Source organism: Lissotriton helveticus (genome assembly GCF_964261635.1).
Source record: "Lissotriton helveticus chromosome 1_1 unlocalized genomic scaffold, aLisHel1.1 SUPER_1_unloc_1, whole genome shotgun sequence".
Lineage (NCBI taxonomy): Eukaryota > Metazoa > Chordata > Amphibia > Caudata > Salamandridae > Lissotriton > Lissotriton helveticus.
The window spans coordinates 6,593,658-6,610,451 of NW_027611648.1; the positions used below are offsets into that span (position 1 = coordinate 6,593,658).

General features: G+C 49.4%; 1 pseudogene; it reads left to right on the top strand.

The window, feature by feature from the left end:
- Positions 1 to 3,338: 3,338 nt before the first annotated feature.
- Positions 3,339 to 16,794, top strand: part of LOC144805429 (uncharacterized) — a 74,572-nt pseudogene continuing 61,116 nt past the window's right edge.

The window sequence follows — 16,794 nt, forward strand, 5'->3', positions numbered from 1 at the left end:
TCGTAAAAAGCCACTATTCCTCTAACATGGTCGGATCACTCGTACATATCTTTTGATCTGACTGGCACCCGTGAACATGTATCTAAAAAGGCTTCAATAACGCGCACATACAGACAGTGGCACAAACTCTGTCCCAGTAAATTTTGTGCTGCACACACCCCTGAATATTTACCCATTTCGAACACAGTCGACAATCATTTGTCGTCCTTTCATAATACAATTAAGTTCACTCTAGATATATTAATTCCTGAGAAAAAATCCTGCGTGGCCCCCACTCGTACACAGTCACCTTGGCACACAGCGAATCTGTGCCGAGAGAAAAGCAAATGTAAAAGGTTAGAATGACAATGGCGCCGAAATAAAAATTATACAAGTAAGGAACAGTATAAAGTGGCTCCAGACATCTACCACAAACATGTAAAACTTGCACGGAAAAATCATATAGCCAGCCAGCTGGAGCAAGCAGGCAACACCCCCAAAACTCTCTTCCACATCCTCAACTCTCTCACTAATCCTAAAACGTGCAATTCAGAAGAGGAAGCAACTCAACCACTGTGCGATAATATAGCTAATCATTTCTCACAAAAAATAGAGAACATCTGCAATAAGATATTAGCTTCCCCTACTAACACTAACTACGTTTCTTCAACTGGCCACGACCCGGCTCTTAAAAATCAGCTTACCTTAAAAGAATTTCCCTTGCTCACTATTCAGGATATGGAATCATTACTAAAATCCGCCAAATCGGGCTCTACCAGAGATTTATTACCCACCAAAGAAGCAAAAAAACTTGCAGCCGAATTAGCTGAGCCTATCTGCTCCATCCTCAATTGCTCCATTAAACAGGGCCGTCTCCCTAAAGAATCGGAGGATGCGCAGATCATGTCCATTAGGAAAAATCTTAAACTATCTTCTAGTGAGGTGTCCAACTACCGCCCTATCTCTTTACTTCCTCTGTATAGCACACTATTGGAAAAGCATATTAACGTCCATCTCTCTACTTTTATAGAAGCTTTCAACTGCCTTTATCATTCCCAGTCAGGTTTCCGTCCCATGCACAGCACTGAACTAGCATTGGTGAACGTATCTGACGATATTCGATGCTGGCGGACGATGGTCAAGCAGTGATTCTTATATTGCTTGACCTGTCCGCCGCTTTTGATACCATTTCTCATCAAATCCTGCTGGACAGATTGAGCTCTAAAGGCATCCAGAATTCTGATTTGGCCTGGCTTCAGGACGCAAACAGTCAAACGTGGACCTTTTTTTTCTAAGTCCACCCAAGTCACCAAAGGGGTACCGCAGTGGTCCTGCCTGAGCCCATCCCTGTTTAATGTATATATTGCTCCTCTCTCAGCTCTGCTTAGGAAGATTGGGTTTATCCCAATCTCCTACACGGATGACACTCAACTCATCCTATCTTACAAGAAAGATACTCCTGACATCCAAAACATGTTCAGAGAAGGGATGAGAGCCACAACTTCTTGGATGTGCAGTAACTTCCTGCAGCTTAATGCAGGAAAGACTGAAGTCATACTCTTCAAAGACGCGATCACCAGTTGGTCCCCTAGTTGGTGGCCTGATGACTGGGGACCATCGCCTCTGCCAAAGAAAGTTGTCAAAAACTTAGGGGTGTTAATGGACAAAGATCTTAACAGGGATCAAATCATAGCTGCAATAAAAAAAAGCTTGTTGATTAGAGGTGGGAGTGCCTTTTGTTTGCCGTTCTGCTTCTGACTTCTGCCACCGAGGAGCCTCGCGGTACCCGCTGCGCGGGTCCCGCATCGCCCGTCTGCCTGGGCGCTTCGCTTTGCTGGGGTTTGACTTTGGACTTGAGACCTGTGGGCTGAGAGCGGACTAGCAGGGCTGCGAGCGCCAGGTGAGGGACAGGGACTCCATTTCCCAGGAGTCCCCTCGCGCTGTCATCACCTGCACCTGGACGCTCTCCTTGTTTACTCCGCCCCCAAGCACCGAGTGAAAGGTGCCTGCCTGCCTCAGCATCGTTGGGAGACGCCTTACGCCTTGCTGATTAGAGGTGGGAGAGCCTTTTGTTTGCCGTTCTGCTTCTGACTTCTGCCACCGAGGAGCCTCGCGGTACCCGCTGCGCGGGTCCCGCATCGCCCGTCTGCCTGGGCGCTTCGCTTTGCTGGGGTTTGATTTTGGACCTGAGACCTGTGGGCTGAGAGCGGACTAGCAGAGCTGCGAGTGCCAGGTGAGGGACAGGGACTCCATTTCCCAGGAGTCCCTGCGCTGTCTTCACCTGCACCTGGGCGCTCTCCCTGTAAGCTCCGCCCCCCCGAGCACCGAGTGAAAGGTCCCTGCCTGCCTCAGCATCGTTGGGAGACGCCTTACGCCTTGCTGATTAGAGGTGGGAGAGCCTTTTGTTTGCCGTTCTGCTTCTGACTTCTGCCACCGAGGAGCCTCGCGGTACCCGCTGCGCGGGTCCCGCATCGCCCGTCTGCCTGGGCGCTTTGCTTTGCTGGGGTTTGACTTTGGATCTGAGACCTGTGGGCTGAGAGCGGACTAGCAGGGCTGCGAGCGCCAGGTGAGGGACAGGGACTCCATTTCCCAGGAGTCCCTGCGCTGTCATCACCTGCACCTGGACGCTCTCCCTGTTTGCTCCGCCCCCGAACACCTCCCTCCTATAACAGGAGTTGTTTCCCCCACTGCGCGGGAGCGCGCGGGAGCGTACCGGGAGAAGCCCGGGACAAGGGCGGGACCGTCTGTGGCCATCAGGGGTCGAAGGAGGCCGGGCCGGGCCCCCCCTCTGTCATCTTGTATTTGTGACACTCAGGTCTCCTTTCATGCGTTTGTGTAGATAAAGATGGTAGGTATCGTCATTCGCATAACACTGTACTTTTATTAAATACTTACGTCACCAATTATGACATCAACTGCAACTTCCACCACCGGTATCCCTTTTCAGGCTGAGGTGGAGCCAGCAATCTCGGGCCCCTTGGATAAATATTTTTGCCGGGTAGCTAACGATATCGACAAAGAGATTGCATTGGCGGAGAGACGCGCTGAGCGTAGGTTGTCTATCGAACTTCTTAAAATATCCATGGATAAAAGACAACCGCAGGTTTTCCCAGCATTGGTTCCCCCCGGTCATCCCTATTTCTGCCAGGCGTAGCTGAAGCTCCTTATGCTTTTCCCCCTACGATGGAGTTGTTGACTGAGTCGCTTGTGGACCTTGATATTCACTCTCCCCTTACCTATTGATCCACTATTAGGGCAGCCGAAGCCAGCCCAACGGAGTGTGTTGAATCAAGTGGCAAGAGCAAAGAGCAAAGCCATGCTCCAAAAGAAAGAGATGTCCTGCTCCAAAGAAGTGCTACATGCCTAAACCCCCGAAAAAACTAAGGAAAGTTGTATTATGTGCCCGCTCTTCCCAGGAATCTATCGGGGCTGGTCCTAATGGGGAAAAGACATGCGAGGAGGGGGCTGCGGCTAGTTCTGGCTTGAATACCATCGACCCATTAGCCACGGGATTGCCAGAACTTCCACCTGCAGTCCCCCCCTTGCCTCTTGAGGAGGGTAATGTGCCAGTTAGTTCCAGCTCTAAGACCAACGACCTCCCAGAAATGGGAGTGATTGAGTCCCTACACGTCACCCCCACTCTGTTACTCGAGTTGGAGAAGTTAATGAGGTCTCTCTTGACTCCACTCGAGGAACAAGTTAAAAAACTAGCGGATAGGCTAGACCACTTTGAACAGGCAACCTTGGACAATTTTTTTAATACGAAATCACTAATCAAGTCCCACAAAAGGATAGGGGAGTGTGGTAATTGTCACCAACCTAGTGGGCAGGCGAAAGGTGTGTCGGCTGTTGTATCTCTTCTACCTGTGGATGGTACCCCAAGTAGGTCCCAGGAAAAAGGGAAAACTAAAAAGACCAATTTGGAGCTAATGAATAACCCATGCAGTAAGCCCACTAAAGAAGCTAAGCTCCCTGTCATAGTTGTTACGGGTACGGTTGCGGGTACAAAAGATGGTTCTAGTAGTGCTAGCCCCCCACCTAATGCCCCTCAAGTCCTATTGAACAAGCTAATACCCTGTAATGGTACTGCAGCCAATAGTAGCAGAAACATCTCGGGGAACAAAAACATTCTAGTAAATAGCTCCCAACCACCACACGACATCTCTTCTTCCGGATCTGTTGTTCCTGCCATAACCTGCTTAAACCATTTCCAATGAAGGCGCCGCGCAGGATACCTCCCATGAATCTCACTCCAGATTCTTTTCCTTACGTGGCTGTCCTTATAAATGTGCCACCGCTATTGGCTGGGCAAAAGGAATCCTTCCAAAAGCTAAAGAACAAGGTAATGCATTGGCTAAGGGTAAATAGACCATTGCCCGGGGAAGTTGATGGTTTGATTATTGGAGTACGAAGGACGGAGTGGATAGGTTGTACTTCTAAGAACTTGGGGGGTGACTGTATAGTTATCAATTTTCAAGATCCTAGGGTGGTAAGTCTGATAACGAAACACGTTGGGGGTACAAGTTGTGGGGGAATTGGTATTGTAGATCTTACCTTCTTTTATCCGAGATCAGCGGATGTTGAATCTCTTATGACAAAGTACCCAAGACCCTTAACCGGTGTCCCGCTTCTAGGGTTTGCCCCCTCCACTGTACCATTTGAACCAAATAGTTACTATGGTGGTACAAATACCAATCGCTTTGGAGTATTGAGGGAGCCGGGGTGGGGGTATTGACAGATGCTTGATAATTGTACAAACAAAATAGAGGGCATGACTAGCCGGAACCCATGTGGGAATTCTGTTAAATTTGTTAAGGACCAAAATGTGGAACCAAATGGAAGGAACACCGGTTTGGGGTTTGTGACTTTGGAGAATTTATGTGGGGAATGTAACCAAATATCAGGGGGTTAAGATTTAACTACTTTAAGTACCTTAGGTAATCAGGAGGTTGGACATAACAATGCAGATGTAACAAGACATAGTGTGGGAACAGATGTAACTCTGAAAAATCTGCCATTGAGGTACCCTGTAGGACTAGTGCCCAGGGACGGCCCAAGTATAGGGAAGCTTTTCTCGTGGAATATCGCCGGGCTGGCCGGCAAGCTGATGTCCCAGGATTGGATAGATTTTGTTAATGGTTTTGAAGTCTGCTTATTCCAGGAGACATGGGCATGTGATCCTATTTTTCTCCCCGGCTATCTAAATTTCTCAATCCCGGTAAGTAAAGGCACCAGGAGTCGACCAATGGGTGGCCTCACAATTTGGGTGAAACAAAGCTTACAAATTGAAGCAAAAGTGGTCGATCTGGGCTGTAGGGACATTCAAATGCTATGATTGGCTTCAGAAAAGGGGAGAGTGATAGATATTTATAATATCTATGCCAGGGGTACCAACTCAGGAAGCTCCCCCACTCTAGAGGCCCTGTCCACTTTCCTAGAATCGCAGTCCTTGGGGAACAAAATTATAGTAGCGGGTGACTTGAATAGGACTTTCGAGCCACTTGATAGTATGGATGATCCCCTGGGGCAGGATGAGGACACACAATGGGGTGTCCCGACCTTAACCTTGGCTCCTGTCAAACGGTGGACGAAAGATATCCTGTTAATGAATGCTATCAGCCTGGATTATGGGTTCAGAGCTCTCAATGGGAGAACGAAAGGTGATAGGGAAGGTGCTTGTACCTTTGACAATGGTCTTAATCATAGTAGGATAGACTATGTCATTTGCAGCCTTAGTCTATGGCAGTGGGTATGGGACATGAAAGTTGAGGGTAGATTGGAAAGTGATCACAATCCCCTCTGTGTGACCCACAATTGGTGGTCAATCACGCCTGGTAGCCAGCAACTGAATGATGATCTAATGCCCATAAAGACTAACGATATGCGTAGACTTAATTGGCCAAGTGTTTTGGCGAATGCAGATTCAATGGACTTTATAAGTTCTGAGTTGGATGCTGCAATCGCTGCAATGGAATTTGAAAAATCTGTTAACCCAGGGTCTAGGGAAATAACGAATATACATAACAAGCTCTTTACCCTTATAAGACCACATTTCATGAGAGCACGTAAGACAAACAGGAAACAACCACCTAAACCAGCTAAGTGGTTTAACCACCAGTGCAGGGTAGCCAGGCTAGCCTTAGGCAGCGCTATTAGGAATAGGGATAGGGAAGCCACTAGTAAGGCCAGGAAGCACTACAAGGCTAGTATATTACTAGCGAAAAGAACATGGGATGAAGAGTATTGGGCTGAATTGAAGGAAGCATCAGGGGTTAAGGACTCCAGGTTATTCTGGAAATTAATAAAGTGGGGTAGAGGTGGTACTCCGAACAAACCCGATAACAACGTGGCCGAGGGTGCCTGTGTGGAATACTTTAAACCCCAATATGCAGAGTCTAATGAGGTTGAGTTTGTGAAAACGATTCCAGCGGTGTTTGCAACTGGAAATGTATTCTCTTTTAAAGAATCAGAAGCTGCAATATGTGCTGCCCAAGGGGGAAGGGCCCCGGGTCTTGATGGGATACCCTCTGACGTCTTTAAAAATGACATGGGTCGGTGGGTCAGGTATGTTTCCCTTCTGGGAAATTCTATCGCCAAAGGAGCTGAAATCCCGGAAACATGGGGGGGGGGGGGCGGTCATTATACCCATATATAAAAAAGGGGATAGGTCCCTCCCGGCCAACTATAGGCCGATAAGCTTGATTGCCACCATTCAAAAAGTGGTGGGGTGAATGGTGGTGAACAAGCTAATGGATTGGGTTGAAGAGAATAGCGCATTGTCCCCTTACAAGTCCTGTTGACCAGGTGTTTCGGTTTGTTTTACTCCAATGGGGAACGGTGGTGCTTGGCGAGGGCAGCCTGTATGTCGCTTTTGTCGACTTACGGGCTGCCTTCGATCTGGTCCCAAGGGGAAAGCTTTGGGCAGTCCTGAGTGAAATTGGCCTCCCAGCCGAGTTACTTACCCTGATTATGAGGCTACACGAGGCTAATTTTGCCAGGGTCCAATGGGGCACGAACAGTGAATCTTCTGCCGACTTCCCCGTTGAACGTGGTGTTCGCCAGGGATGCACAATGGCACCCTTGCTCTTTTCGTTATTTATTAACGGAATTGTGGCTCGGATGTTGGATGTCTGTGTCGATGCACCCTCGTTGGCGGGCCTCAGGGTCCCGATCCTGATGTTCGCCGACGACACATTAATTTTGTCCAAAACACCGAGTGGCCTGCAGCGCGCCCTACATATCTTTGACAGCTTTTGTGGGGAACACGGCTTGGAAGTGAATGTGGGAAAGACCAAGCTGATGACTTTCTCGCCTAAGCGTAGAGCCCGCCCAAAAATACTTTTGAATAATAGCGAGTTAGAGGTGGTCAGTGTATTCACTTACCTCGGGATCCAGATCACTAACAATTTAAAGTGGACCTATCATATAGATAAGGCGGTCTTGAAACACCAACAGATTGCGGGAGTGTAGGAGAGTAGGGTCTGCTATCCTATGGTCACCCCAAATTTTTGCTTTTTGCTTCACTGGTTTTCGACTACTGAGGCTGTGGGCCTGCTGATCAGACCCCCAGCCTGCTGTTCTCTCACTAAATTACTGACACATGTGCTATAGGCACATACCAATTGGAAATGGACTCCTTGTCAGCCCCTGTATAATGCACTATAGGTGCCCAGGGCATAGGGGCCACCAAGGCCTACCAGGGGCTGCAGCATATCTTTTGCCACCCCTGGCTGGTTCTTAAATTGACACAACTGGCTGATCACTCAGCTGGGGTGAGGTGGTGTAATCACCCCTTGCTTAGATATAGTATACCTATATCTAAACCTATATCTGAACACATGTAAACCTGTGAGCCACTCCTATAGAAGGCCTCATCAATCCTGGAGGCAGAGTGCGTGGTTTTATGTGAGATGGAGCTCTAGCATGAGCTGAGCCTGTCTGCAGCTGTCGGGAACAACTCCCTAAGCTGTTTCAGGATAATGCCATACCATATACTCTTAAGTGCCTTATAATCCTCGCGGTTAAATAGCAACTTTGGTTTGGCTTTATCAAAACATGTCGTGTAAGGTGTCATACGATTTGGAATACTATCCCCTCGCCAGTTCTGGCGACGGGGATAGCATTCCACCCCTCTAGAGGGGTAGGACATGTTGCTTTACCTAAATGCGGTTAATTTCTCCAAAGACCTTAAGATCCACAAAATGGATGCCTCTGCCACAGACAAATGTCTGGACCCCTGCAGTTGACCGAAACTCGACCAAATGGGTCCTGGACAAAGGGTTTCCTGTCACAGGAGGGTGTCACCGCCCTCCAGACAGGAGATAGTGGATTGTAGCAGGGAGGTTTGAAAGAAACCAGACACTGCTTGGGGCGCACAAGGCTGCCCCTTGCATAATCCGGCCAAACCGGTTCTGGGGCACTCCAGCCCTCGTGCCAGGGCGGCCTGGATCAAAGGAAGGGGGTGTATCCACCCACTTCCTGGGTCCCACCCATATAGGGGGACCTAGCAGGTAATCACGCCCCCCAGATTCGAATAAGAGTGGGAGCAGTGCCAATGCACATCAGATTTCCTGGAAGAAACATTTGAAACGAAATTCTGGACCCTTCGCCCTCCATCTCAACGTGGAAGCCCGAAGAATCTCCCTTGTGGTCAAGGAGTGACCACCCTGCAGCAGCAGGCACCATCCAGCCCTCGACGTCTACTTAGTTGCAGTTCCCGCCGGAACTCGAGCGACTGAGATCGACGAGATCAAGCCTGCCTGCCTTCCAACAACCCGATTCACAGTCCCTGCAAAGCTGAGACCCGTGGAGGCGACCGGAAGCGTGGGGCACGCCATCTTGAATTGACCACGAGACGCTGACCGTGCAGCCCACGAGTGACCCTCGAAGCTGTGCACCGGGGTTTGAGAAGCCCCCACCCTGAGCTACTCCTGAGCCGAAGTTCAGCCCTCCACACTCGACGAGTGCTGCGTGGGGCCCTTCTGCTCCATTTGGCTCAACGCATTGGCCCGGTCACTTGCCAGCTGGCTAGTGGTCCCTGTGCCGACGAAACTACAAAGAAGACTCATGAATCTGGTTGCTCCAGATCCACACCAGCTCCCCTGAAAAGGAGCCCCGACTCTGACCTTCCTGGTCCGAGTGAGAAGCAATCTTCCGATCCCGCGTGGATTGCTCTTGCCAAGTGTTGTTTGCTCCAAACTTGAAGCCGACTGCACCGACGGTGAGAGCCTGCGTGGGACAGATCGTGACCTGCTCCTGGACATCGCAGATGCCCTAGAGCCCACGTGACAGCGGAGAGAAGCTCCTCGACGACCACCTGATTGCGCCCGACATTGCCTGGTTCCGTCCTGGTTCCACCCTGGTCACTGCTGAGTGACCCAGACTCTGTCCCCTCTGCTTTCAGGTACCCTTCGACTTGAGTCCACCCTTGGACTCCACCGGACACTTCATCTTTAACCCGCCTGCAGCCCTTTCAGCTTCAAGCACCAAGAGCCTGCGTGTCAAAACCCGACGCATCTTCGACCCTGTGCACCCACTTCCTGTGGGTGAGGTAACTTTGCTCCGCCGGTGTTCCCACACTGGTGCACACCTCTAGGGTCTGTGTGTTAAGGTTTGTTCCTCTAGGTTCAGCGGAAGTGTCCTTTAACTTTAACTTTACAACTTTTACGCACCATTGGTTAACATTGGTGCGTGCGTGCGCTTTCCGCACATCTCCCGAATCCCGAGGGCCATTCCCGACTTCAGCATTGCTTGTCCTGACTGCTCCCAGCGATTCCCTAGGCCCTAGGCCTAACCACTGCTCGAGTGGCATCTCTTATACCACTTGTTTAGTATATGGTTTGAGTGGCCCCCTGCCCTCATCCATAATTGTGCAACTTTGTATGTTTAAACAGTGCTTTTGATTTAACGCTTGTGCCCCTTTATTCATAAAGAATACTGGGGATTGTTTTTAGTAATAAATACATACATTTTTATAATATATACTTGTGTGGTGTCCTTTCATTTGGTATTACAGGATTGTATGTGGTAAAACAGCTCGCTTAACACGACCTCTTAAGTTAAGCCTTTAGGCTGCTTAGTCCATGCTACCCCTAGGATAGCTTGTCTAATAAGGTTGACTTACAACCAGACACCATAAGGGATTGTTTGGTCTGATAACAGGTGGTTCCAGAATTGGAAACATCACCTATCAGGCCAACTTCTCACATTGGTGAGCAGCGGTGCGGATTTGAGCTTGCTGTTGTTTTACCATTGCAATCTTTGTATCAAATTGAAAGATCACATCAAGTACCTCTAGGTACATATAAATCAAAAGCTTAGCATATTATGTTCTACTGAACTTAGTAGTTGTAGATTAAAGGGATTAGCACACCCTGACTACAACTCACTAGCAAGGTACAGTAGGAAAACACTTAGTGTAGGTAAGTGCACCACTTACACCTCACTAGCAGCTATGTCTGACACAGGAAAAGCCTCAGGGTCTACTGCTGTGACAGTTGACCTTACCCAGGCAACTTTTGGATATGACAAACTAACCCGAAGAGACTTGATTGCCTTGTGCAAAGCAAGAGGGTTAAAAAGGGGCAGAAGCCCCACCTGCCATATCCTGGTAGAAATCCTAGAGCAGGATGACTTAGAAAGGGCAAAGGAAGCTTCCCTAGAAACAGGAAATGGAGGGAACCCCCCTGTAACTGACCCCCCTCAGGAGGAAGATGAGGAAGAAGAAGAGGAGGAGGAGGACTCAGAAGTTGAGGACTTAGAAGATCAGGATCAGAGGGGTAGCCAGGTTCCAGTTGCCAGGCTTAGCCAGGCCAACTTGGACCTACTGGGGAATGGAGAGGGCCAGCACCTCCCCAGAACCCACCATGGGATTCTCCCAGGCAACAGAAGAGTGAGATCTCCCTCAGGGGACTCTCATATTTCTAGTGCCTCTAGAGAATCAGAGAGAGGCATGACTGCTTCTCAGAAAGCTGAGCATAGGGCTAGAATGAGGGCTGTCAAACTCCAAATAGAGAGAGAGGAGGTAGCCCTGAGTCAAGCTAGACTTACCTTAGCTCAAGCTAAACTTGCCTTGGCAAGAGAGCAGAAATTAAGTGGCTTAGATGCCACTGGTGGCAGCAATTTTCCAAGAGAAAAAGACAGGGGCTATGACAATAGAAACCTGACAAAAATTGTGGCCCCCTTCAAAGAAGGGGATGACATCCACAAATGGATGACTGCTCTTGAGAGAGCGTGCATGGTACAGCAGGTTCCTGAGGATCAGTGGGCTGCAATTTTGTGGTACTCCTTTTCTGAGAAAGGGAGGGACAGGCTCCTCACAGTTAGACCTGAGGATGCCAAAAACTACTCTGTTTTGAAGAGTGCACTTATTGAAGGGTTTGGCCTATCCACTGAGCAATACAGGTTGTTGTTCAGAGACACCCAAAAAGCACAGACTCAAGACTGGACTGATTTCGTTGAGTGTGCCACTAAGGCTTTGGAGGGTTGGTTGCAGGGAAGTAAAGTTTCAGACTATACAGGATTGTACAATCTTATGATGAGAGAACAGATCCTTAATAACTGCACAAACCAGCTGTTGCATCAATACCTTATTGACTCTGATCTGACCTCTCCCCAAGAATTGGGAAAGAAGGCAGACAAATGGGTCAGAACAAGGATTAAGCAGAAACCCCAGAACCAAGGTGGTGACCAGAAGAAAACAGACCAGAAGGGTGGTAATCAGAATCAGAAAGATAAAGAAAAAGACCAGAAGTCTTCAGGCCCCCAAACTAATAGTAAGGAGGGTGGTTCCCAAAATGGAAACAATAAGAAGAAGAACAAAGGTCCAAAGACACCTTGGTGTAATACCTGCAAATCAGTTTCACACTGGGGCAGTGAGTGCACCAAGGCAAATCCAGTTCCCACCACTACAGCTCCTAAAGCAACTGCAACCCCAAGTACAGTAAGCAGTGGTGGAACACAGTCCAAGGGTGTAGCTGGGTTGACCCTGGGTATTGAAGTAGGATCTGGCCTAGTCAGAATCCCTACACAGGCAGTTCTCCTGTATGATGTGGACATTGAGTTGCCCACTGCAGTAAGCCCCAGTAACCTGGGCAAATACAGGCAGACTCCCTTAATTAATGAGAAACTGGCTCAAGCCTACAGGGACACATGTGCCAGTGTCACAATGGTGACACCTGGCTTTGTGGAACCTGGACAGATTGTACTAGGTGAGACCTACCTAGTGACCAATGCAAGCAACTCCACTACTTCCCATAGTGTGGCAGTTGTGAACTTCTCCTGGGGAGGAGTTGATGGCCTAAAGAAAGTTGTGGTGAGTGCAGACCTACCAGTAGACTGTCTGTTAGGCAATGATCTGGAAATCTCAGCATGGTCAGAAGTGGAGTACAGGACTCATGCAGAAATGCTAGGGATTTCAGAGCATGTCCTTGCCATGACAAGGGCACAGGCTAAGAAGTGCCTTCCTGAACCAGTGGTGGATCTTGGAACAATAGACCAACCACAACCCAAGAGAAGGAGCAAGAGAGGAAAGGCTGAGCCTTCCACCTTGCCCCAGGTTGAGGATCAAGTTTCAGAGGAAACTGATTCTGCAGTCCAAGAGGAGACTGTCTCTGAGGAGCTTGAACCTGACCAGGTTGAGTTTCTGGGGACAGGGGGACCCTCAAGGGCAGACCTGAGGCAGGCTCAATTAGATTGCCCTTCCCTTGAACCCCTCAGACAGCAGGCTGCTGCTGAGGCTGCTGGGGATGCCCAAGGTACCCATACTGTGTATTGGGATGATGGACTCCTTTACTCAGAGGCTAGAGACCCCAAGCCTGGCATGACCAGGAGGTTGGTTATACCTCTGCAGTTTAGGGGGTTCCTTCTTACCTTGGCCCATGATATTCCCCTTGCAGGACACTTAGGCCAGAACAAGACGTGGGACAGGCTTGTTTCACACTTTCACTGGCCTCACATGTCAGAGAATGTCAAGGAGTTTTGTCGCTCCTGTGTCACTTGCCAAGCCAGTGGTAAGTCAGGTGGCACAACAAAGGCCCCCCTAATACCACTACCTGTGGTGGGGGTCCCCTTTGAGAGAGTTGGAATTGATATTGTGGGTCCAATGGACCCCCAAACAGCATCTGGGAACAGATTTATACTGGTGGTAGTGGATCATGCCACCAGGTATCCAGAGGCTATTCCCCTAAGGACCACCACAGCACCTGTGGTGGCAAAGGCCCTCATTGCAGTTTTCTCAAGAGTGGGCTTTCCTAAGGAGGTACTATCAGATAGAGGCACAAATTTTATGTCTAGCTATCTGAAAGCAATGTGGAAGGAATGTGGAGTAAACTATAAGTTTACCACCCCATATCATCCACAGTGCAATGGGCTTGTGGAGAGATTTAACAAGACCCTTAAAGGCATGATAAAGGGATTACCAGAGAAGCTCAGGCGGAAATGGGACATTCTTTTACCCTGCCTGCTCTTTGCTTACAGAGAGGTCCCACAGAAGGGGGTTGGCTACAGCCCTTTTGAACTTTTGTTTGGCCACCCTGTGAGAGGTCCATTGTGTTTGGTGAAAGAAGGATGGGAGTTACCTCTCAAACAACCCAAACTAGACATAGTGGACTATGTACTTGGTCTCCGCTCCAGGATGGCTGAGTACATGGAAAGAGCATCCAAAAACCTGGAGGCCAGCCAAGAATTACAGAAAGCTTGGCATGACCAAAAGGCTGTACTGGTAGAGTTCCAACCAGGACAGAAGGTATGGGTACTGGAGCCAGTGGCTCCAGCAGCACTCCAAGACAAATGGAGTGGACCCTATCCTATTATTGAGAAGAAGGGAGAAGTCACCTACTTGGTGGACTTTGGAACACCCAGGAGCCCTCACAGGGTAATCCATGTGAATCGCTTGAAAGCATTTGTGGACAGGGAGGACATGAGCTTGCTCATGGCCACAGATGGGGATCAGGAGGAAGAGAGTGACCCTCTCCCAGACCTGCTTTCTCAGAACCCTGATGATGGTTCAGTTGATGGAGTAGCCTTGGCAGGCAGCCTCACTGACCAGCAACAGATGGACTGCAGACAAGTTTTGCAGGCCCACAGGCATTTGTTTTCACTCACACCCAGCCAGACTGACTGGTGTACCCATGTAGTGGACACTGGTGACAGTCTGCCTGTGAAGAATAAGATCTACAGGCAACCTGACCATGTCAGGGATTGCATCAAGGCTGAGGTGCAAAAGATGTTGGAGCTTGGAGTGATTGAGCCATCAGAGAGCCCATGGGCCAGCCCAGTAGTCCTGGTGCCAAAACCTCATACCCAAGATGGAAAGAGAGAAATGAGGTTTTGCGTGGACTACAGGGGTCTCAATGCTGTCACTAGGACAGATGCTCACCCCATTCCAAGAGCAGATGAGCTCATTGACAGATTCGCTTCTGCCAAGTTTCTGAGCACATTCGATCTGACAGCTGGCTACTGGCAAATCAGATTAGCTGAGGAGTCAAAAGCCAAGACAGCATTCTCTACCCCTAGTGGACATTATCAGTTTGTGGTAATGCCCTTTGGTTTGAAGAATGCACCTGCCACTTTCCAAAGGTTGGTGAACCAAGTCCTTACTGGGTTGGATGACTTTTGCGCAGCATATCTAGATGATATTGCTGTCTTTAGCTCCACCTGGGAGGATCACCTGATCCACCTGAAGAGAGTTTTGGAGGCCCTGCAGAAGGCAGGCCTAACTATCAAGGCCACTAAGTGCCAGATAGGGCAGAGTAAGGTTGTATACCTGGGCCACCTAGTAGGTGGAGGCCAGGTTCAGCCACTGGAGAGCAAAATCCAGGCCATACAGGACTGGGCTCCTCCAGTTACCCAGACACAAGTCAGAGCCTTCTTGGGCCTGACTGGGTATTACAGGAAGTTTGTGAAGAACTATGGGTCTATAGTGACACCATTAAATGACTTGACATCCAAGAAGATGCCAAAAAAGGTTCAGTGGACAGTTAGCTGTCAGAAGGCATTTGATGACCTGAAGAAGGCCATGTGCTCTGCACCTATCCTGAAGAGTCCTGACTACTCCAAACAGTTCATTGTACAGACAGATGCTTCTGAGTTGGGGGTGGGAGCTGTGCTCTCACAACTTAATCAAGATGGTCAAGACCAGCCTATTGCTTTCATTAGCAGGAGGCTGACTCCCAGAGAGAAACGTTGGTCAGCCATTGAGAGGGAGGCCTTTGCTGTGGTTTGGGCATTAAAGAAGTTGAGGTCCTACTTGTTTGGAACTCACTTCCTGGTGCAGACAGACCATAAGCCCCTCTTATGGCTTAATCAGATGAAGGGTGAAAATCCCAAACTGCTCAGGTGGTCCATTTCCCTACAGGGGATGGACTTTACAGTGGAGCACCGCCCAGGGACTGACCATGGTAATGCAGATGGTCTCTCCCGGTACTTCCACTTAGAACATGAAGACTTATCTGGTCAAGGTTAGTTTAATGTCCCTGCGTTTGGGGGGGGGGGGTTGTGTAGGAGAGTAGGGTCTGCTATCCTATGGTCACCCCAAATTTTTGCTTTTTGCTTCACTGGTTTTCGACTACTGAGGCTGTGGGCCTGCTGATCAGACCCCCAGCCTGCTGTTCTCTCACTAAATTACTGACACATGTGCTATAGGCACATACCAATTGGAAATGGACTCCTTGTCAGCCCCTGTATAATGCACTATAGGTGCCCAGGGCATAGGGGCCACCAAGGCCTACCAGGGGCTGCAGCATATCTTTTGCCACCCCTGGCTGGTTCTTAAATTGACACAACTGGCTGATCACTCAGCTGGGGTGAGGTGGTGTAATCACCCCTTGCTTAGATATAGTATACCTATATCTAAACCTATATCTGAACACATGTAAACCTGTGAGCCACTCCTATAGAAGGCCTCATCAATCCTGGAGGCAGAGTGCGTGGTTTTATGTGAGATGGAGCTCTAGCATGAGCTGAGCCTGTCTGCAGCTGTCGGGAACAACTCCCTAAGCTGTTTCAGGATAATGCCATACCATATACTCTTAAGTGCCTTATAATCCTCGCCGTTAAATAGCAACTTTGGTTTGGCTTTATCAAAACATGTCGTGTAAGGTGTCATACGATTTGGAATACTATCCCCTCGCCAGTTCTGGCGACGGGGATAGCATTCCACCCCTCTAGAGGGGTAGGACATGTTGCTTTACCTAAATGCGGTTAATTTCTCCAAAGACCTTAAGATCCACAAAATGGATGCCTCTGCCACAGACAAATGTCTGGACCCCTGCAGTTGACCGAAACTCGACCAAATGGGTCCTGGACAAAGGGTTTCCTGTCACAGGAGGGTGTCACCGCCCTCCAGACAGGAGATAGTGGATTGTAGCAGGGAGGTTTGAAAGAAACCAGACACTGCTTGGGGCGCACAAGGCTGCCCCTTGCATAATCCGGCCAAACCGGTTCTGGGGCACTCCAGCCCTCGTGCCAGGGCGGCCTGGATCAAAGGAAGGGGGTGTATCCACCCACTTCCTGGGTCCCACCCATAGGGGGGGACCTAGCAGGTAATCACGCCCCCCAGATTCGAATAAGAGTGGGAGCAGTGCCAATGCACATCAGATTTCCTGGAAGAAACATTTGAAATGAAATTCTGGACCCTTCGCCCTCCATCTCAACGTGGAAGCCCGAAGAATCTCCCTTGTGGTCAAGGAGTGACCACCCTGCAGCAGCAGGCACCATCCAGCCCTCGACGTCTACTTAGTTTCAGTTCCCGCCGGAACTCGAGCGACTGAGATCGACGAGATTAAGCCTGCCTGCCTTCCAACAGCCCGATCCACA